At 36.4% G+C, this 20035-nt stretch overlaps 1 long non-coding RNA gene across 1 annotated transcript in view; it reads left to right on the top strand.

Annotated features, from left to right (window-relative positions):
- LOC115948880 overlaps positions 1-17251 on the top strand; it is a 65988-nt gene extending 48737 nt beyond the window's left edge. The window contains exon 4 of the long non-coding RNA XR_004082649.1: positions 17159-17251. This is a non-coding gene — a long non-coding RNA (uncharacterized LOC115948880). The remainder of the gene's footprint in view (positions 1-17158) is intronic.
- The last annotated feature ends 2784 nt before the right edge of the window (positions 17252-20035 follow it).

The following is a 20035-nucleotide window of genomic DNA, read 5'->3' as shown; positions in this document are numbered from 1 at the left end:
TTATTACATTGTCACCCGCTGTTTTTCAAATGACAATTTATTGGTAAGAAATTCATGTCCTGCTAAGCACCATCTCTCTCTTCTTCCTCCTCCACACTTGCACAACTTCTCATTTTTTTAATGTATCTTTTGATGTAATTTATAAGTTACATGTACAAGTTGGGGAGAGCCAAACTGAAGTGACTACAAAGCAGCAGCTGTAGCTGCAGCTGTTTCTCTCCTTGTTTACTGTTGGTTTTTAATCTAGTGAAGTTTAACTCAAAAAAATTGACAAATTAAATTAAATCTCCATTAATGAGTGCTTTCTAGTTCAGAGGGGTACATAAATATTCAAGCACATATTTTAAATTACTACCATGCATTACTTTTTAATTAATGACTCTGCAGCTGTTGAAATTTGAAACATCAGGTTCATGATTGTTTGATAGAAGAGTGTTAGCTTCAAGAGAGAGACCAATACATAAACAAGATTACCCAAAACCAGTATATCAGCCTGCTGATGAAACCAAAGTGGCAGCTGGTGGCTGGGTTGATTAGCAGTGCTCAGAAACCATGACTCCAGAATGAGTATGAAAAGGATGAAAAAACCATCCACAGGGCAGATGACCAAACAATTAAAACAGGTTTTGTTTTTTGTTTCCCTCTGAAAGAAGCCCAGATGAATATTGAATTGATATCTGTTAGACAGAGGGGGGAACACGGGGAAACAGGAGTTTATTTTTGTTTTGTACCATATGTGCACAGAGGGACAGCTGACAAGGTGCTCACAGGATCTCTGTGTAAAGCAATCTCTCCAGTCATGTTTTCACTCAGTCATTTATACAGGATTACTATTTCCAGTGTCTGAACAGCAAGAGAGTATCAGGGAAACTTCCAAGTAAACTACAGACAACTTGTAAATAGTCAGACTGTAGGGGGTGTTATCCATTTAGAAAAATCCTAGGAAAAATTTTGTTTTGTGTTTTCCTAATTCCACTTCCCACCCAAGTGTCAGTCTTGTGCTGCTCTGTCAGTGCAATTTCACAATTCTTATACCCATGTGGGAGGTTGCCACAGTCCTCATGCCAACCTAGTTTTTAGTGGAAACTGTATCCAAGTAACTCAAATATTTTTTCTGCAAACAGTGTGAAGTAGGAAAAATTATTAAATCTGTTAATGTACACACATGTAGTATTGCTATTCTTCCTGGATAAGATACTATGAAAATTGAACAAATCACAAAACTGCAGTTGCCTGTTCCATCACCATGAAAATGTGTGTCAAATGAAGAGACTTTGCTCCCATTGCCATGAGCTGACAGAGGTTCTATGGCACCTGCTTAATCTGTGATACCTCCAGTTTTCAAAACAATATTCTGGACAGATAAAGATTTACATTCCTACTATAAAGAAAAAGATGGTCTAAGTTTTCTTGTGGTATTTATTTTGCTTGCTGCATTTATTCCAGTTGAATACAAAACTGAGGGGAGGGAATGGGATGTAGATTTTGAGGATCCAACACACATATCCACCCATACCATAGAGAGCATGAGATCATGCAGAGGCTGAAGCTTTTGGTTTGTGGCTTTATAGAACTAAAATCCATTCCATTTTCTAATTCTGCTTAGACACAGCTCTCTAAGCTACCTTCAGTCTATAACACGAGATTCTAAAGGGACTGAGTAAATGTGAATTGAAGTAGGAGAATTTGAGTTTGGTTTATTACAAAATATTAATGGAAACCAGCTCATTTTAGAATTTGCATATCATTAGACTAGTCTTCCTCTAGGCAATAGCCTGATTTTGCTGTGGATTAATAGCACAGGAAGCCTTTGCCAGTTTATCCCTGTTCAAAGCACCCCAGGTTAGATGAAACACCAGTCATATGCAGAATTATAAATCAGTACTCAAACATCTTCAATTTAAAAAGCCTAAGTTAACTTTAAGTAATGCACTATTCTTTTTAGAGTTAGAATTTGAAAAGGGGAATAACATGACACAGTCCAACAATGTAATGTGCATCCCAAGAGGAATTGCACAAAAATTTAAATTGTGGTTTAAGGCAATGTGATGAATTGTTTAGGTGCCTGTGTTCCATCTCTCTGCAACTGTGTGGGTTAGATGGTAATTTCTATCTTCTTATTCAGCTGCTGATTCCTATGGCTTAAAGTGTGAATTTAGCTACAGTTTTTCTCATGTGGATCAGCATGAATCACCAGCATGAGTAAATTAATACTTATGGCAGAAACACTCCAATTATCTTCTGTGTGAGCTAAATATTTAATAATATCATCTGTCAGTAAAGGACTGCTGTATCCTCACTGTGGATTAGCCAAGAAAAATTAATATATAGGATGTTGATTCACTGAGTAAATTCACAGATATACCTTTGTTTCACAGCATCATATCTGAGCACAAAGGTAAAACAATGACTTCTTAAGAAATTAGGATTAAACTGGTAAATCTACAGACATTACACAGCAGATACCAGGTATATTGATTTGCTGGAATAAATGCCAGTATGCTTATTCCTTTCTGTGTACCAGAATTATCAGTAGCATCTTAATGTCCTTTAAAAGAAACAGAGAGAACAGGAAACTGATAATTCTTCTCTTAGGTGAAGTAGATAAGGATTCTCCTAGATTATAACCAGTGAAATTTAATGATGAGATTCATTTGTCCTATGCTTACACCAATTACCGTGGAAGTGTCATGTGTTGAACCCCACTGAAAATCAGTCTGAAAGCATTAAGCCTTAGATTTGGCAATGTTTTGTTTCAGAAGTGTTATTTTTGCTCTACATGCAAGAAACAATCCTTAGAATCATAAGGTGGGAATGGTTATATGTAAGGCTATATCATAAATGTAACAGAACAAAATGTAAAATTACTTTATTTGACTTAACTAATCAGTACTAAGTTGTTATAGAGTTTTTGTAACCTTGTCATGGAGAGATAGGATGTGTCTTTTAAGACATGAAAAATTACTCTACCCTGGTTTGGTAATAAATGTTATAGTTTTACTGTTTTCTTGGTATAGCTCAGCTATAAAAGCTTTCAGTCTGCCTTAAGCTATTAAAAAAATTACTGTCTTCCAGGATTTGCAACCAACTCTAAGATTTCCTGCAGCTTTGGAACATATCGCATAGAGTGGAGATTTGATCACATTCACCTGGTGCTTGCTACTTCTCCAGGTATGGGCACAGGCAGTAAGGCCACAGGGAAAGGGAATCCTGGGTACCTTGCAGGGAACAAATATTTTTGGTTTGTTTGTTGTGGTAGGGTATCCCCCACAGTGTCCCTTAGCTGCTATGTAGCCCTTGATATGCAGCTGTGGTGTTGTTTTGATTTTTTAAGATTTTTTAAGCTTTTTGATGCTTACATTCTTGTAGCAAACTTTCTTACACACTTTCTGTAAATAACTTATTGTTTTGCATTCTTTTATAGAAGAAGGGAAATTTGATAGACCATTAGTTTGTCCAGTGTCATTGGAGAAGTGGAACTTTCACCCTCCAATCCACTGCCACTTTTGGAAAACTATAAATGTTGGAGTCAGAAAATAAACTTCCCTTTTTTCTTCACTTTGAGAGCAGCAGTGTGTGCACTTGTGTTCAAGATGAGCCCAAGATCCAAACTCTGCGCAAACTTGCTGTATTGGTCTCACACTGGCCTTGCAGCAGCCCCAGCTTCCTCTGGCTCACTGAATCCATCAGCCTGCTGCAGCACAGAGTGCCCTCAACACAGCTGAACTAATTGAAAAATTCAGATTATTAGTTCTGTTTACAGCAAAACCAGCAGAGTCTTGCCCTTGGTATGACTCTGAGTTCCCAGTGAAAAACAAGATTGATGATTTTGCAGAAAGGTTGAGTGTCTGAACAGAAGGGGTGGCCTGTATGGACAGTTTTAAGGAATACCTCTTCTGCAGACCAAAGCACATATCTGGATTCTTTTACTCAGAAGAATTATTAGCTTGTTCCTGGAGTGTAGTTATTTGTTTGGAATGTGACTGCACATACATGAAATATGACACCTGCCAGTTTCAGGTCCCTGCTGGATGTTCACAGCCCTCAGAGCCTTGGAGTTATGGCACAGACACTGAAGTGAGAGCTGTGTGTTATTTCTCCATGAGGCTCTTCTGATCCACTGTGATGACAGGAACATTAAATTAAATTCTCCTCTCAGTTTCAGTTTTCTGAGCTGTTTGAGAAGCCTCAGTTATTGTTCAGAAAATTGGGGCTCAGCAGACAAGGAGCAGCCACAACACAGGAACATGCCAGGAGGTTATTTCAAAAGGAAGCTTGTGATGGAGGATTTTATTATTATAAAGTACTTGCCTCCAAGATTTTTCTCAGCTCTCAAAGTTGCAGAAAAAGGGACTTATGTTTGAGTTCATCCAAGGTTAAAAAAGGACAGCTTTGTGCACTTTATTTGCAAATTGTCTCATTTTCCAGCTTGAAATTTGGTCAATAACTCAATTATTTTTTTATTGTGCCCACTTTATACTTTTACTCATACCTTCTGTTTAAAGTGCTGTGTGGAAAGACTGCTGTTTATTTGGAAAACTGCATGGAATATAAGTGGGGTAGTCCAAATTCAAAGGTTATTTTTAAACTAATGAATACATGTATTTTCAAACTATTGGTTTCACAATATCTGGCACAGTTACACACAGAATTTCCAGTAAGCAAGTTGTACTGGTGTCACAAACTGTAGTTGTACATGGGCATCAAGAATTTCCAAAGCAAAAAAACTCTTCTGTAAACTTATCCTCCATAGCAAAAACATTTTACCACCATTACAAGAATATGACTTGTGGAAAAGCTGTTAACACATATCTGGAAGAAGAATTTGCTCTTTAAAACTGAAGAAAAAAACAGTGTTAAAGGATTTTGAAAGCTTAAGTGCAGCAATACATCATCCAACTTGCCTGCCTAGTCTTCTTATTTAGTAAGGGAAGCGAGGAAAAAAATAGATCAATGTAAGCAGAAAGATGGGAATTCTCATTTATTTCATGCAGAGAGTTTGTAGAGTCATTCCCAACAGCGTTTTGGGAATAATTGTGTCTATCTTTTGTGTTAAAAAAATGTAGGCACTTCACTGAGGGATTTACTGGCTCACAGCACAGGGCAGAATCTGCAATTTAATAATTTGAATTTAAAAAGCAGATATTTTAATCTTTGTGTATTAATGGATCAAGTTTTTTTCAGAACCAAGACAAAATGTGTTATTTTCCCAAATAACTTAAAAGAGCAACAATTAAAACAGTCATAGAGCTTATGGGAGGAAAAAAGTGTTGTCTCACAGGGTGTTTTGGGACTGGGAGGGTCATACCAGCTGGAATTCTGGCATTTCCTTTAGTATGTATGTTTTGTTTTCATTTAAATACATTTTAACCAACCTATTTTTCCTATATAGAGCTATGTTTTTTTCAGTCAGGGCACTGGGAGGTGAATAATGGGCTGAAATTAAGCAGTTTTTATATCCTAAGATATCTTTATGAATCATAAATTGCCTTTTTGTATACTTTGAGTAGTTAGTTTTCTTTGCATGACTGTTTACACATGTTTTGTAGGTCAAAAAATTCAAATTATTTGTATTTTTTTATTTTGTCTAAGTTTGAATTCATGTGCAAGCTCTAATCTTTTATGTTGTTCTGTGTTCTTGGGATAGACTTGGATATGTGCTCTCCCTGACTTCATGGGAAAAGTTCAGCTTGAAAAGTGAGAGCTGCCCACACATCAAACTTTGCCCTTCAGACAGGCAGTGTGAGCACAGCCTTTTTCAACCTCCTGAAAAGGCTATTTTCACAATCACAGGAAAGAATGAAACCAGCACATTGGGGTATTTTTCTTATATTTTACTTGTCCAACTTGCATGTTAGTCAAAAGAAATTCTCCCTTGTGAATCTGACGGATTTTTTTTTTGTTTCCTTTAGGACTGGTTTTCCCTTCTCAACCATGTGTAAATACTGCTCTCTGGTTCTTGACTTAAAAGCTGTTACATTTCTTGTTTAAGCTGAGGTGCTATTTTCAGAGAACTGGAATAAATGCTGTGTCTGCTTATATACCAGTTTGAACTCATTTAAGAATATCCCAGGCTGACGTATTTTCAGAAATAATAGAAATCTATTAGGAAAGCAGTTGCTGTTTTGGTACATGGGTGAATTGGTTGTGTTTTTATTCTAGCCACCAATCTGCCTTGTTTTAGAGAATGACTTGGCTTGGAAAGGACCTTAAAGCCCTTCCAGTTCCAACCCCCTACCAGGGGCAGGGGCACCTTCTGCTATCCCAGGTTGTTCCAAGCCTGTCCAACCTGGCCTTCAACGCTTCCAGGGACAGAGCAGCCACAGCTTCTCTGGCCAACCAGTTTCCTGAATATTTCTCAGGAGTCTGATCTACTTCTCTTCTTGAGAGGATTTTTGCACATTTTGTGTGTTCTGTCAGCAGCTCAAATTGATGCAATAACTCTCTGTAGCCTAAAGCATTTATATTTTTTTAGGTTTTGCAGCTCTTAAGGCAGAGTAGAAACAAGTCTCCTCTGAAATGACAATATAACTAGGCAAACTCATAAAGTAAACCTCTGTCTGCCTTAAAATAAATAAATTAAATCAACAAATAAATAATTAAATACAGCTGCAAAATGGAGAGCAGCATGGTGGTGCTGATGAGTCAGTTGAGTGCAGTGTTTCAGTGCTTGTGTGCTGCAGATGAACCTGATGACTTAAGGCTTTTCTCAGGCTTGCAGCTCTTCAGCTCTATACAACTTTTTCTAATAACCCAAGACAATGCAAATAGATTGCACAAACTAATCCTTATAAATATTGCTCTAAAATACTTCTGTGTGCCCCTCAAATGGGACAGTTATTTAACTGGTACATACAGATCTCCACCAGAGTCTGGCCCTGAGATTAGTTCAGCTGGTTAAAGCATGGTGCTATTAACAGAAAATTTGTGAGTTTGATCCCTGTAAATGGGTCATTCACTTGAGGGTTGGACTTAATGATCCTTGGGAGTCCTTCCAACCCAGAACATTCTGTGGTTCTCTTCTGTACCAGCTGTGCAATGTTTGTGGGTTTCAACTTGAACAGCAGCTCCTGAAATCCCTACCAGTAACAGGAAAATCCATGACACAGAGAGCTCCATTTGCAGTGCTAGAATTTCATTTTCATGGTCTCTCAGCAATATTGCTCAGTCTCACTGCACATAGTACATGTTCCTTTGAGAAACAGGCTGTAAAACCTTCACTACAGATTCTCATCCTCTAGTGTGAAACCTGGTCTTTCAGGTTTTTGATTATGTTACTTCTGTGTCTTGCATTGAAGTTGAGTGATTGCTGAAATCCATTTTTAGTAAATCTTGTGGTTTTCTCTAGAGCCAGATCCCTGGATTTTCCTGCCTGACCTCTTTGTAGGTTGTTATCTGGAACATGTAATAGTAGTCCATGGTTTTTTTCACTAGTTTTTACAAGGGGGTACTTCATCCAGCTTCATTCAGTTTCCCATTTGTTTCTGTTTACAGAAAATCAATTTTTTACCCTCCTCACCTTTAAATTAGGCCTAATCTTAACTTGTAAGAGAGACTGCTTATAGGTAAACTCAGATTTCTCTATTCACCATATTCTGCCTGTATCCTTGAGACCCATGTAGTGTTGGTAAGCACTGTATTTTCTTTCCTCAATCTATTCTGATACCAAGCCCATCACCAGAGCTGAGTTCTGGGGACTGACAAAGAAATATTCATGTCTCTTCAACCTTTTTTTATATTCTGTTTGCATCTCTTTACCTTAAAGTCTGAACTAATGTTAGAGTGAAAACAAAAGTATACTGCCCTGGTGTCTGAGTTTCTTAGTAGTCTGGGAAGTTTTGTGCTATGTTTGCACTTATTCTGTTTTTAATGCACGGAATGCAGTCATGATTCAGGGGTCAATAACATTATTTCAAACCAGAGACCTCAGAAAATGCTAAAGAAATAAAGTGAAATACAATTACTGAGCATCTAATCACTTGTGCAATTCTGTATTAACTACCAAACCAACCAATTTAATTAGTATCTCTTTACCTGTGGAGCACATTCTGCAGGTGATTGCAAAATATCTCAAACATTAGCACCTAAAATTAGCAAAACCAGAAAGACTCCAAATAGAGTGGAGGTTTCAACCCCAAGTAAAATGCATAATTTAGTGTAGTACAAATATATACCAGTAATTATACTGATCATAATATTTTAATCATTTTTAATAAAATTATTTGGTTTTGTCTTCATAATAATTTTTAGTTAACCATCTGGTGCTTGGCCTGTGCTCTCTGCTGATGGTACTCTGTTTCTATTTTTAATTTTTCTGCTTACAGTAATGGTGTCTGGGTATGTGTGAAGAGTTATAACAGGAGAATTGCTTTGCTTGTCACAAATGAATCACAAGTTCAAGAGAACATGATGTTGATGTTGACTCAAAAGAAAAGATTCTTGAATTGTAACAATTTTTAGAAAAGTTTGCAACTTATTTTAAGAGGTCAGCACTAACTTCTAGAGTGTGAAGTAGTCTGTGGAGGCCATGGAGATCTAGATTTCTTATCACTCTCATACAGTTTTTTGCCTCATTATAACCTTTGTAGTTCAGCGCTCTCAAGAAATCAATGTGGATTTAAAAATGAATGTACATACCTTATTGAATCAGTCAACTGTGTTTTAAAAGTTGTTTCACTTTCTTGGTTTTTTTTTTTCCGAAACATCTGGTCGATCTGAAACAAGAATTGTGGAGAAAAATGAAGTCAGCACAGGGAAGACTTTTATCATAAAGTTTTCAAAGCCTGCTTGGCTGAAATAGGACAGAACTCCCTCTTGGGAGAAGCTGAGAGTTATTTCACAAGGTCCATGCTGACTGCAGCTCTGCTTCTTTATGAGCCAGTCCTCATCAATCATATTTATTTTTAGCAATCCAATCTGTGTGTGTAGTAAATTAACCTCTTTTCAATCCTCTTTGACTCATCCTTTACAACACTACCTCAATGCATAAACTAGGTATTAAATAATATATATTTTAATTCTCAGGCTGAATCCTTACAAGATGCTGATGTCTTAAATCATACTTCTAACAGCCTGCTGGAAAATACGTGATTTTTGAAGAGTAGCAGAAAACAATTGCTCCAATTTGCCTTTCCATATCACAGGGGGAGACAGTGATCATCTCTCTTTGGAGAGCACTTTCTGATTGCGTTGGCTCCTGAGCACACCAGATGTCCTTTTGGATACCCAGTGGCAATAAAAATTAGCTGTTCACCTGCTTGAGAACGAAGAAGTAAAAAACTGTGCTCCCAAGTAGTATGCTTCAAAATATTTTGAAAATATTTCTGCATATCACAGACCTCTTACTATTTTCTCCAAGTTCAAGAACCCCTAGTATGGGCAGTCCACCAGATTCCTACCACCCATCCCATCAGTGAAAGAAGATTTATGGTCAAGATAAATTCTTACAATAGCACTTGAAACCATGTCAGGAAACTCATGGAAAGCCTTCCATCCAACAAGTGTGCATCTGTGGACCAGCAGCAGCTTTAGTGGAGTTTACCTGCCTAGAATTAGACAAAACTATGAGTGATTAAAAAATATCTTCAAAAACACCCCTTGACATTCAAAATCGAATATCAAAAACTTGATTTTCAAAAATATCAAGTCATACCTTGAAAAGGCAAAACTGTACATAGGCCAGAGCCATCCATAATTTCCAATGCTCCCTGAGCTGCCTTTTTACATTGGCTCTGTGTATAAAAATGGGCCAGCAACTTTAATGTGGAGATCACTTTTAGCTCCCTCACAAACTCTTTCTCACTGCGTGATTCAGATTTTTCTTCTCTCTCTTCGTTACTTGCATGGATTAATCTGTAACAAAAAGACTGAAAAGAACAAGAAACCTTTCTTTTTGTTCTAGTAGGTGTGGCAAAATTCATCTTCTACCCTACCAAGAGCAGCTGAGATGACCTGAAACCACTGAAGGAGCTTTACCTTTCCTCAACACAGTGGAACTCTTATGAGCTGCTGAAGGGAATGGAACTCCTTACAAATTGAAAACCTCTTTTTTCATTCTCACAGACAGCGAGGCTTGGCTTGCAGAAACGAGCTGTGACATGGGGTAACTTTACCAACAAAGTGCTGCAAGTTTTCCTCACCAGTGGATTTCTCCAAGTGTTCCTCTGTGTATTTTATGATCAAGGCCATGCCTGTAGGGGGATGAATAAGCAGAAATACTGTGCAACAGCACCCACAGGTCTAAATTACAATTTAAATTAATTTTAATTAAGTCTGGATAACATATGCATGTTATTTTTTTATCAATAGAAGGATGAGCAGGTGAATAGAAATCAACTCTTACTTTCCTTTCAGACACAAAAAAACCCCTAAGACACGTTATGAATCCAGCTAATGGGAGATCCAAACAAATGGAGTCTGGTGGTCTGTAGCATCACAGATCTTTACCTGGGGAGGTCCATCTGGTTTGAGAGCTAGTGTTCAGCTAGCAGGCTTCCTAATCTAGTGTGCCTGTTCTCTGTGACAGATAACACCAACTTTTCAAGAAAATTCTATTATTAATTAAAAGTCCTTTTGAAGCCCAGACTCCAATATCAAAAATGCAGTTTCTTCCTATTTTTGTTTTGAAAGTACAATTATATATGATATTGATCAATTCCAGTCTCTCAGTAACTGATATTTAATTTCTATTGTGTCTTTTGCAAAAGCACCAATAGAGTGCTCAGCTCTGAGAAATGTAGCTCTTCAGATGGACACTGTTGTGCAGTTCTGAGCTATATGAGGAATTTTAGACAGCTTGATTTTTAATAAGCACATTTTGCTCAGATGTGGATGAATGAAAGAGCTGTAAAGAAAGACACTTTTGAATACATGGGAGAATCATATCTGCATGAATTTGATATATTCTTTAAAAGAAGAGAAGATATTCTGCGGCTTTTATATTTTAATTAAAATAAGGAGAGACTAAGGGCCATCCTCCCTCTTGAGTCTTCTGTCAGCTGCCAAGTTTCATGAGACCAGTGAAGTTAACCCTTTCCTGGAGAGTCAATGACAGCTTCTTGAGGGTATCTGTGTTCAGTCTTTCTGAGCTCCTGAAAGGGACAGCTGGGGCAATAATTCACAATTTGCTTGAACTGCAGAGCTTGCATCTCGTGTCACAAGAGCTTTTCTATAAGTGTTCCTGAAGTGAAGGTGCTTGCAAAATGGTCAAAGAGGAGAGGCATAACTGCCCACAAAAGACATCTGCCTTAGAGTACCCAAACATTCAGGATTCCTGTTCAGAAAGGAGCTGCCTGATCCCACACCGATGTACTGTGCAGCAGCACTGCTACTGCCAGACATAAATGAACACAATGAAAAATGTCTGACACAGGCCATGTAATTAAACTCTGGAGGCCCAGATTTATTCACAGAAGGAAAACATGCATCAAAGAATGTCAGCTTACAAGGCCACTATCTCTGGCTGAGAATGATTGAGCTGAAGTTTGTCCAGGGCAGGAAATGTATCCTCCTGTATCAAAAATGTCATCTATTGACTGTCATATCACAGGTGAATACTATTCAAAGCAGTGCATTGCATACATTATTGAATTAGGACACATCTTATTTTTCACTTTCCTACTTTTCAACATAAATGAAGACAATTATGAGACAAGTTTTTATATGGCATTATCATATCTGAGGCAGGCAGGGATCTCACAGTCATGGGTCACCACCCAAGGCAATAGGGACACCATTCTTCACCACTGTAATCCAACTGGTGTCCTGCAATGAATTCATGCTCACTTTCTCCACTATATATACACTTAGCATCCATAAATCAGGATGTTTCATCATCTCTGTGACAGAGAGCTCCATGTCACCACTTTTTCTAAAAGCTGGTAAGTTGAAGAGATGCAGTTTGATCCCATTTTTTCTCTGCTTGTGCCAGTGAAGTGTATTTTGTCTGATAAATCAGCTTCAAACAGAGTGAGACATCTAATGCTATTTTCTAGTGCAGTGTTTCATACATGCAAACACTTCAACATGTTTTTCCATTTGATTCATTAGCTATTAAATATGCCTGAATAAATGCACTAATTTCCTCTAAAGCTTGAATCACACTCATTAAAAATCTGCAGTTTTCCATGAACAGTTAGCAGGGATAGGTGAATTTATAAGAAGCCCTTACAATAATTCTTTGCACATAACTGGTTACTGATAGCTGCTGCATAGAGGAGCATTTTTAGTCAAAAGTTGTGATCAGTGCTTTCTGTTTCACAGGTTCTAAGAAAAACAAGATTATATGAACAAATAGAGGAAGAAACTGTGTGTTTAACTCAAGTATACGAGGTTTTATATCATTATTTATGAAAAACCACTGTAAAGTAGACAAAAACAAGGTTCAAAAGGGATCAGGCAAATCCTAGAAATAGAGGTTATTTTGCAGTATAAGTGCATGATTTAAAAGTTGAATGTAAACCTCCAAGTCTCTTAGTAGTTGCAGATGCAATCCTAAAGCAATAAAAAAGTTGTTCCCAAGTCCAGAGCTAAATGTAATTTCAATATATAAATCTCACTCTTGGGGAATTTGCATGTTTTAATTGTTGCTATGCTTGCTTTGGATGAACAGTGGGCAACTGATGCCAAGTTTTGTCTTCATATGACACCAATTAAAAGAGAAAGGTTTTGGTGACCTAACAAGAATTATTCCCCTGAGTCTATACATACATTTGTTTATGCTGATTGGGAGGGAAAAAAGGTATTTTAATAGAACATCAGAAATTCTGTTTGTTATTTCTCTTCATTACTAGAAGATAGGATGTGAGAGAGACAATTACTTGTAATGTAATTACTTGAAACCACCACTTTTGCAGTGTCCTTAACATTAGAGCATCTGATAACTTCATATTCACTAAATTGTGTGTTATGTCAGCTGAGTGGTACTTGGGTAAAAACAGCCTCTTGAAAAGCCATAGTACATTATGAAAGCAGTAGAGTCAAGGGACACCTAAGCAAAAGCAAAGCTGTAACAAGTGGTGTTAAAGTCACTTAAATGCTTTCATCATCTTAGGGGAGCTTGGGCACAAGAACGGAAGTTAAAATGTACAGGAGCAGAGATTTACCTGCAGTAGGACATCAGATTCTTTCCAAGAGTCACCCAACACACAACACTCAAGCCCTTGACTAAAACAAGACACCTGTCATCCCAGAGGATCCATGTCTTTCATAGGCACTGTCACATCAAAGACATTGTTGCACCAACCAAAAAAAGATCTCCTGAGCATAGCAGAAATCCTTCCCAAGAAGGAATCTGGAGATGTCTGTCTCTGGGAAAGTTGTCTTTCAGGAAGTTTTTTGGTGCGTGAATTCATGTGTTTACAGAATTTTTGTGGTTTTCATTATGTTTAATGAAGTTTAATTTTACTCTCCAGAAAAACAAAGAGAGATCAGTATGAACTTTTGGCTTGTTCTTCACTCATTGGGATTTTGCTTGATCTTTATGCAAAGTGGTAGCTTTTAAATTTGATGTCACTGATGTAAGATTTTAAATTATTTGGATTCAAACCATGGCTACTCACATTTTCTGTGTGATTCTAGGCAAAATTTTTAACTCTCTATCTCAACTAATAGTCATAGTGGTGGCTCACTGACTTCTGAGGGATTTTCAAGCAGAATCAGATCTTCTTCTTGTTTTTAAAGTAGTTTCACTGGAGTAAGAACAGTCTCCATCACGTGAGGATATGGTTCTGTGCTATTAACCCTGTGCTGGGACAATGATTGAAATGCCTTACTTTGAAGTGACAGTAAGATATCACCCAGCAACTTAGAAATGCATCTAAAATCATTCTAAGTGCATTCACCTGTCCTTTTCCTTTTTTTTTTCATACAAATCTGGGAATGTGCTCATGAGATACTATCCATTAAAGTGACTTTGTACTATTTGACAGTAGAATTCCACTTTTTAAAAAAGCTTTCCTAAATGGAAGTGCTGGCATTTTTCTGATAGCTCTGGTGATGTGGAAATTGGAGCTGTTTTCTGCTCTCTCTCATCCCCTCAGTATTCTAGTTATGCAAGAGCTAGTTTGTGTGGAAATGAGAGAACTGATAGTCTAGCCAGCTCATTAGGTGCAATTAAAAGAAAACTACCCTTCAGGGCCAATGAAAATCACTACCAGAGAAATAATTGTTCATGTTAGAGGGCTGTCTTCCCTTAAGCACAATAATATTGTATTGGTGTGTATTATTCATGCACTTCTTATGGCTCTACATGAAATAACACTCACCTTCTTGAAAGGGTCATTTGAAGTAGGCCTATGTCTATTCTTTTAAGTAGAAATTAACTGCCCCAGATTGGCAGTTTACAATTTTCTAACTCTTTCTAATTTACATTTAGAAAGTTGATTTTCCAATGTCACTTATGTAGTTTGATAATTCAAGTTTTTTATCAAACTTTTATTTTCGATGAAAATTTCTGTTACAGAAAATAGAACATTAAAGAGTATAGTATAATAGCTGGGTGAAGTTAATGACTGTAGAGTTATGAAAGATAAAATTGTGCAGTATAGATTGTATTGCAAAATACCCAATGCAATGATTGTTGAAATCATTCATCTGAAATGATTCTTCAAAACAAAATTATGGATGCTATGCTGGGATCAATTATATTGAGACTTTCTTGTCTTCCAGCACAGGGGTATTTTGGAGTAGTTAGTATTTCTGGATATGCAGATCAATCTGCTGCATCCATCCTTGAAACTCTGATGTGCGCCACAAGTGGCTGCTTATTTCTCCATTTTCTCAGATATTTAAAAACACAGCACTGATGCATTTTCATCATTGCATTCAATATTGACTTGTTTGTTGTGATGTGCTCTCAAGTGTTGATATTCTATCATTTCCTGTTGAATGGGCTGCAGCCTTTTCTTCAGGGAGACTCTCTAGAATTTAGCAGATCTCAGCATTAGTAAAACATTCCCAATGATCATCTTAAATGTTTCATTTGTTCTCTCTCACACTACTGCCTCAAAAATGGCTTCTTAGACCTTTTTCAGTGATGTCCAGAGATCTTTGGAAAAAACCCCAACTTATTGGGTTTTTTTTAATCATAAAAGATGATACTCTTCTCTTATGATTGAAGATAATAATAAAGAGCATTATTCTCATTTCAGATTTTCTCCCCTCTTTCATGTTTTAATGCAGTATTTCAAACTAAAAATGATAGGTAACTTTGAAGAACTGAAAATAATTTCTGTGATACATTAAATACTTCAGTATAATTGCTATCTGAAAGCCACAAGCAAACCTACTACATTAGTTTCTTCTTTGCAGTAAAAGACTGGCACTTTCCAGAACATCAAGATGACTTAATTTGCTGTATAATAAAGAAAAACATTTGTAAATGACAGATTTAATTTTTTCCTATTGATCAAGATTGCAATTACTAAAGCAATTAACTTTTTAGATCTCCATTAGGGTGCAAGTGAAATCTAAAAAAGTTTCAAAATGACAGGGAGTTATTTTTTTGCAATAAAATGGATTAGCAGTAGTTGTCAGGAGATTTAGCAGTGAATCATGTTCTGATACACAGACAGAAATCATTCTGTCCTTCCAAAATATATGAGTGCCAAGTACAGGAAATAGTATCTCGAGACATTATGTTACCATTTTTTGTGTTCTTCTATTAAAACAGAACCAATTGGTCTTCAGGATCTGAGCTTTTTATTCAGGTAAATCAGTTAACAGAATTTTACACAGCTGATGTATGGTCACATTCGACCTTAATTTGCATTCATCAGTATCACTGTGCAAAAACTGAGTTCTGTGATTAATATTTTATAAGGCCAAATGTGTATTGTACACAGGTGCTACATAAGTTTACAAAAATCAGCTCTGAAGGAGCAATGAAGGGAAAATCAGAATGCTTTGCCCTGTATGTTGTCCAAGGTAAAGTAATTTGAATTTAATATTCTACTTTTGCTTGTGTGCATGAGGTTTAGTTCCACTGGCTCTGATTATCACAGATTTTCTCTTTCCAATCCTAAATGAGCGTTATCATGAAAACACTGAAACTAAGAAATGAAAAACAACCCCTTCTAACAGAAATTTGAATTACACCAAGAATGTCCATTAGCATCATTATCTTCAGTAGTTCTAAATCAATGATTTTCAGAATAAGGAAGAAATGTCAGCAGAATGCCTCATTCTGTTACTGGCATTGTAATTATAGATTAAGAGTAACAGTGTTACCCACCTTTCCTCATGCCATGATGCCCAGCAGGACTGTCCATTAGAACAATAAATATTAAATTAATGGAGGGGGGGAGGAGAGAAGAGAACTAGGAAAAAAATTACCCAAGAATAATAAAAAAATCATATACTCATATGGATCTTATATGACCTTACGAGTGACACAACCTTCTATTACCTCCCAGCACCTGGGGGAATTTTCTGGTCAGAATCCCTGAAAAATAAGAATGTCTGTTTGATTATCACATATAACTTATTTGGAAATATAATAGTGGCAATTTTTCTGATACCTTGATCCCTTTTTTTATACCTTATCTGCATCTCAGATGAATCTCGTGGTGAAACTAACAAAATTTAGCACTTGAGAAGTTTGAATTTAAAACTTTGAGATCGAAAATGAGAACTACAATATCCTAATACAAGTAGAAAATGCATCTAGAAAGGCAAAATAGTTGTTGAGACTGGAATGTGGTATTTTATGCTGTGTCAGTGAACTGATTTGGTTTTTGAAGTGTTCCTTTAAATTCTTTTTATTAGTAACCAAATTCAGTTTACGTCACAGATACAAACCCAATATTTTGGCCCAAGAATAAGTCAGTCAGGAGTCAAAAAGATCACTGAGACAAATGAGAGGGAAAATTGAAATCCATTTAAATTATTTTTTTTCTCTAAAAAATTATTACAGTACTAAAGTGTAACTGGAAGCTTTATAGTTTTGAGAATTCAGGCTACACCACATTAAGAGCTTTTGTAGTCTTAAAAAAATGAGAATGAGAAAGAGGAGAAAAAGATGGGTAAACAGCAGCAGTAAAATTGAAAACAATTCAGCTACAGTAATTCAATAAATTAGTGGCAAAATGGGAAGTACAGATCTCATAATCACTAATGAGCCATTCATTAAACTGAACTGTATTTCAATTTTTATTTTTAGGTGAAACTCGGACCTGAGTTATTTGTTGCTGTCAAACCTGTGCCTGTGTTCGTTTCTGGCATTATTTTGGTTGAGCTGCCTCAGCATTATCTGTAAGTAGTTTCTGAAATAAATGCCATTCTTCACAAACAGAGATACTGAAAGAAATGAAAATTCACATTCCTTGAGCTGCTGGCGCTGGTAGACAAAGGAATGGGAGGGGAGAAGTATATAATGTATAAAGTCTTTCAATTGAAATTACTTCCCAGTTGCTTAAATCTTTCTGGAAACAATCCATGTATGAAAGAGATCAGTTATAACCTAAATGCTAAGGAATAGTTTCTGTAGACAAAAAAAAAAAATTCTTTAGTAACTAGGATGTTAAAGAGTAAAATTCCTTATTATCTGCTGGTTATCTACTTTGCCTTCTAAGTAACTGTATCTGTACTGCTAAGATTTGCATATTTTAGAGAGGAAACAAACAGTACAATGATAGCAGTAAGAACATTTTGTATTTCTATGATATTCTGTATATTTTCTTTTTGTGGTATCTTGTGTTTGGGCTTAAACTGCAACAAGGCATTATCAGAACTACCATTATTAAAATGCATGCAAGTCTTCAGCTCTCAAGAGATGAATGAACACGTTTCAGGAAAATGCTGAAACAAAGCAAGGAAAACTCATGTGGAAAGTAGTGCTGGAGGCTCAGCATATGTCTTTGACAAAGGGTGTTTAGATTTGTTACAGTGTGTTACCTCTGCCTGGAGAAATTTATTGCTCTCAGGTAATGAGAGCTCCTTGGGAGCACAGGTTTAGTAATTGAGCCATAAAGGATTAAAGCATGAACAAACCCAAACCCTGTTACATTTTGTTTTCTTCGTGACTTCCAAGTGACTGCCTCAGCAGCAACTGCCTTTTCCTTTCCTAATCTGAAATAATTTCTCAAAGATAAATCATAGTAATCATCACATAACCATTCCCTGCATCCACTTCAAAACCAGCAAAGATGCTTTGATCACATCCATGTTTGATTAAGGTTTTTGCATAACAATGAATAATATTAAATTTTTGGTGAAGCAGAGAGCTGAGGCTTTTAGGTCGGTTGCCAAAAAAAGCCTGGCATTTGCCTATCTGGAGAATCATCTTGTACTGGATATAAGCAGTCACAGGGCAAATGGTGGTCTATACAGGAATGATTTTTCCAGACAGTTTCAACTTAATAAGGGTAAAAGACTGAGTGGCTTGAGGGAGGAGTTGTTTGTGCATGATCAGAGTTTTCAACTATGTGGTTTTCATCAAGATACTAAAATTTTTGTCCTATAGATGCTCATTAAATGCTTATAGATACTTTAGAAGAATTCATTTTGGATTGAATTTTGCAAAAACGTGGATACTTGAGAGGAAACTCTTTTAAAAGAGAAAAAGGTTGTTTGTTATCGTATTCGCATCTAATAGCATCAGTCATGTCTTGTTGAAATAGACTCTGAGTGGAAGAAGTATTATGTAAATTCTAGTTTTTTCCTCACATGTATCTAAAAAAAATCTATAATTTTTATCCTGACTGGCTATTTCTTCTCTTTAAGAAGTAAGGGAGGGATCACTTTACTTTTGAATCTGTTCATGGGAGGTGAACTTGCTTTGGCTACCTATCCCATAAGAAAAAAATTCTGAAGTTGTTTTCTTCTGTTCATTATGGATAGCAAATTAAGAAACAAGTAACTACATTCCTTAATTCCTTATAATTACAATAAATATAATTTTTGTACTAGGGTTTTCTCGTGTAAGACATAATTGTACTGTGTTTGTTTCCTGCCCTTAATTTGGTTATATTCTTTGTCTCATTATCCAAACAGTTCAATTGTAAGTGAAGAAGAGTACCAGAAATTGCAAGTTCTGTTGAAGAGAACTTGCTGTGCTTTAATACAAGTAAAAACAAGCAGTGCTTGACCTGTTTGTATATAGCACAAGCTGGGGCAACAAAGTGGTACCAAGAACTACAAATTATTGATCTTTTTCCTGTTCTTTTTACTTTTCTTTCTATTAAAGCATTGATCTCTACACAGGGAGACGTTCTGTTACTGCTGTATTGAAGGCAAATTACTTAAGAAACTGAAACTCTCTACTTTGAGTCAGTGTTTTCCTTTTTTTTTTTTTTTTTGTTTTTAATTAGTCATTGCCAACAAAGATTGGGAGCAGGTGGTTATGGCAATGGAAACCACTAAAATATCTATTGCTCCTTTGTCTCTGTGCCAGGATCAACAATTGTTGGTACTATTAAGAAGCCCATAAAAATATTTGCTCTGGGAAGAGGTTAGCAGTGAGAAAATATTAAGGTGAACTTTAAGCAGTGAAGAAGCTACTGAAAACCCTAAAATTAGCCTTAGTAGAACTGGAGACATTTTATGACTTAGTCTGTTTCTGCAGACTTATTTTCACTAAACTTTGTCTAAAAACATGCTTTACTTCTCTTCCCTCACCTCCAATTTTAGTTCTGTTACAAAACACAGATGCATGCTCTAATAAATAGACAAAATTGATGCATGGATTTATTTCCTTTCTATTGTAACCTGTTTCTCATGAAATGTTTCTTATCACCAAGTCAGTCTTTTTACTCCCCCCTCTATTTGTTCCATGTCCCTGTGCTCACTTCTAGTCATGTATAAACTGGACAGAATTTAATACACAATGAAGTGGTTTGTGTTTATTAAAAGTATCTCAACCAATACACAATCAATTGAAATTTTCAAGGTTAGGAGCAGTTGAACAAAGAGTATTTATGCTACTCACTGGGCTAGGAGCAGGAAGTGCCCTTGAGAATTTAAAATATGATTTCATGGAAGATTAGGAAAAGTCTCTCTCTTAGGGTAGGCACAGTATCTGAATTTACCATATCCTCTA

Source organism: Geospiza fortis, unplaced genomic scaffold, assembly GCF_000277835.1.
Source record: "Geospiza fortis unplaced genomic scaffold, GeoFor_1.0 scaffold155, whole genome shotgun sequence".
In the NCBI taxonomy this organism is placed as follows: domain Eukaryota; kingdom Metazoa; phylum Chordata; class Aves; order Passeriformes; family Thraupidae; genus Geospiza; species Geospiza fortis.
This window is presented reverse-complemented; position numbering and strand designations above follow the sequence as displayed.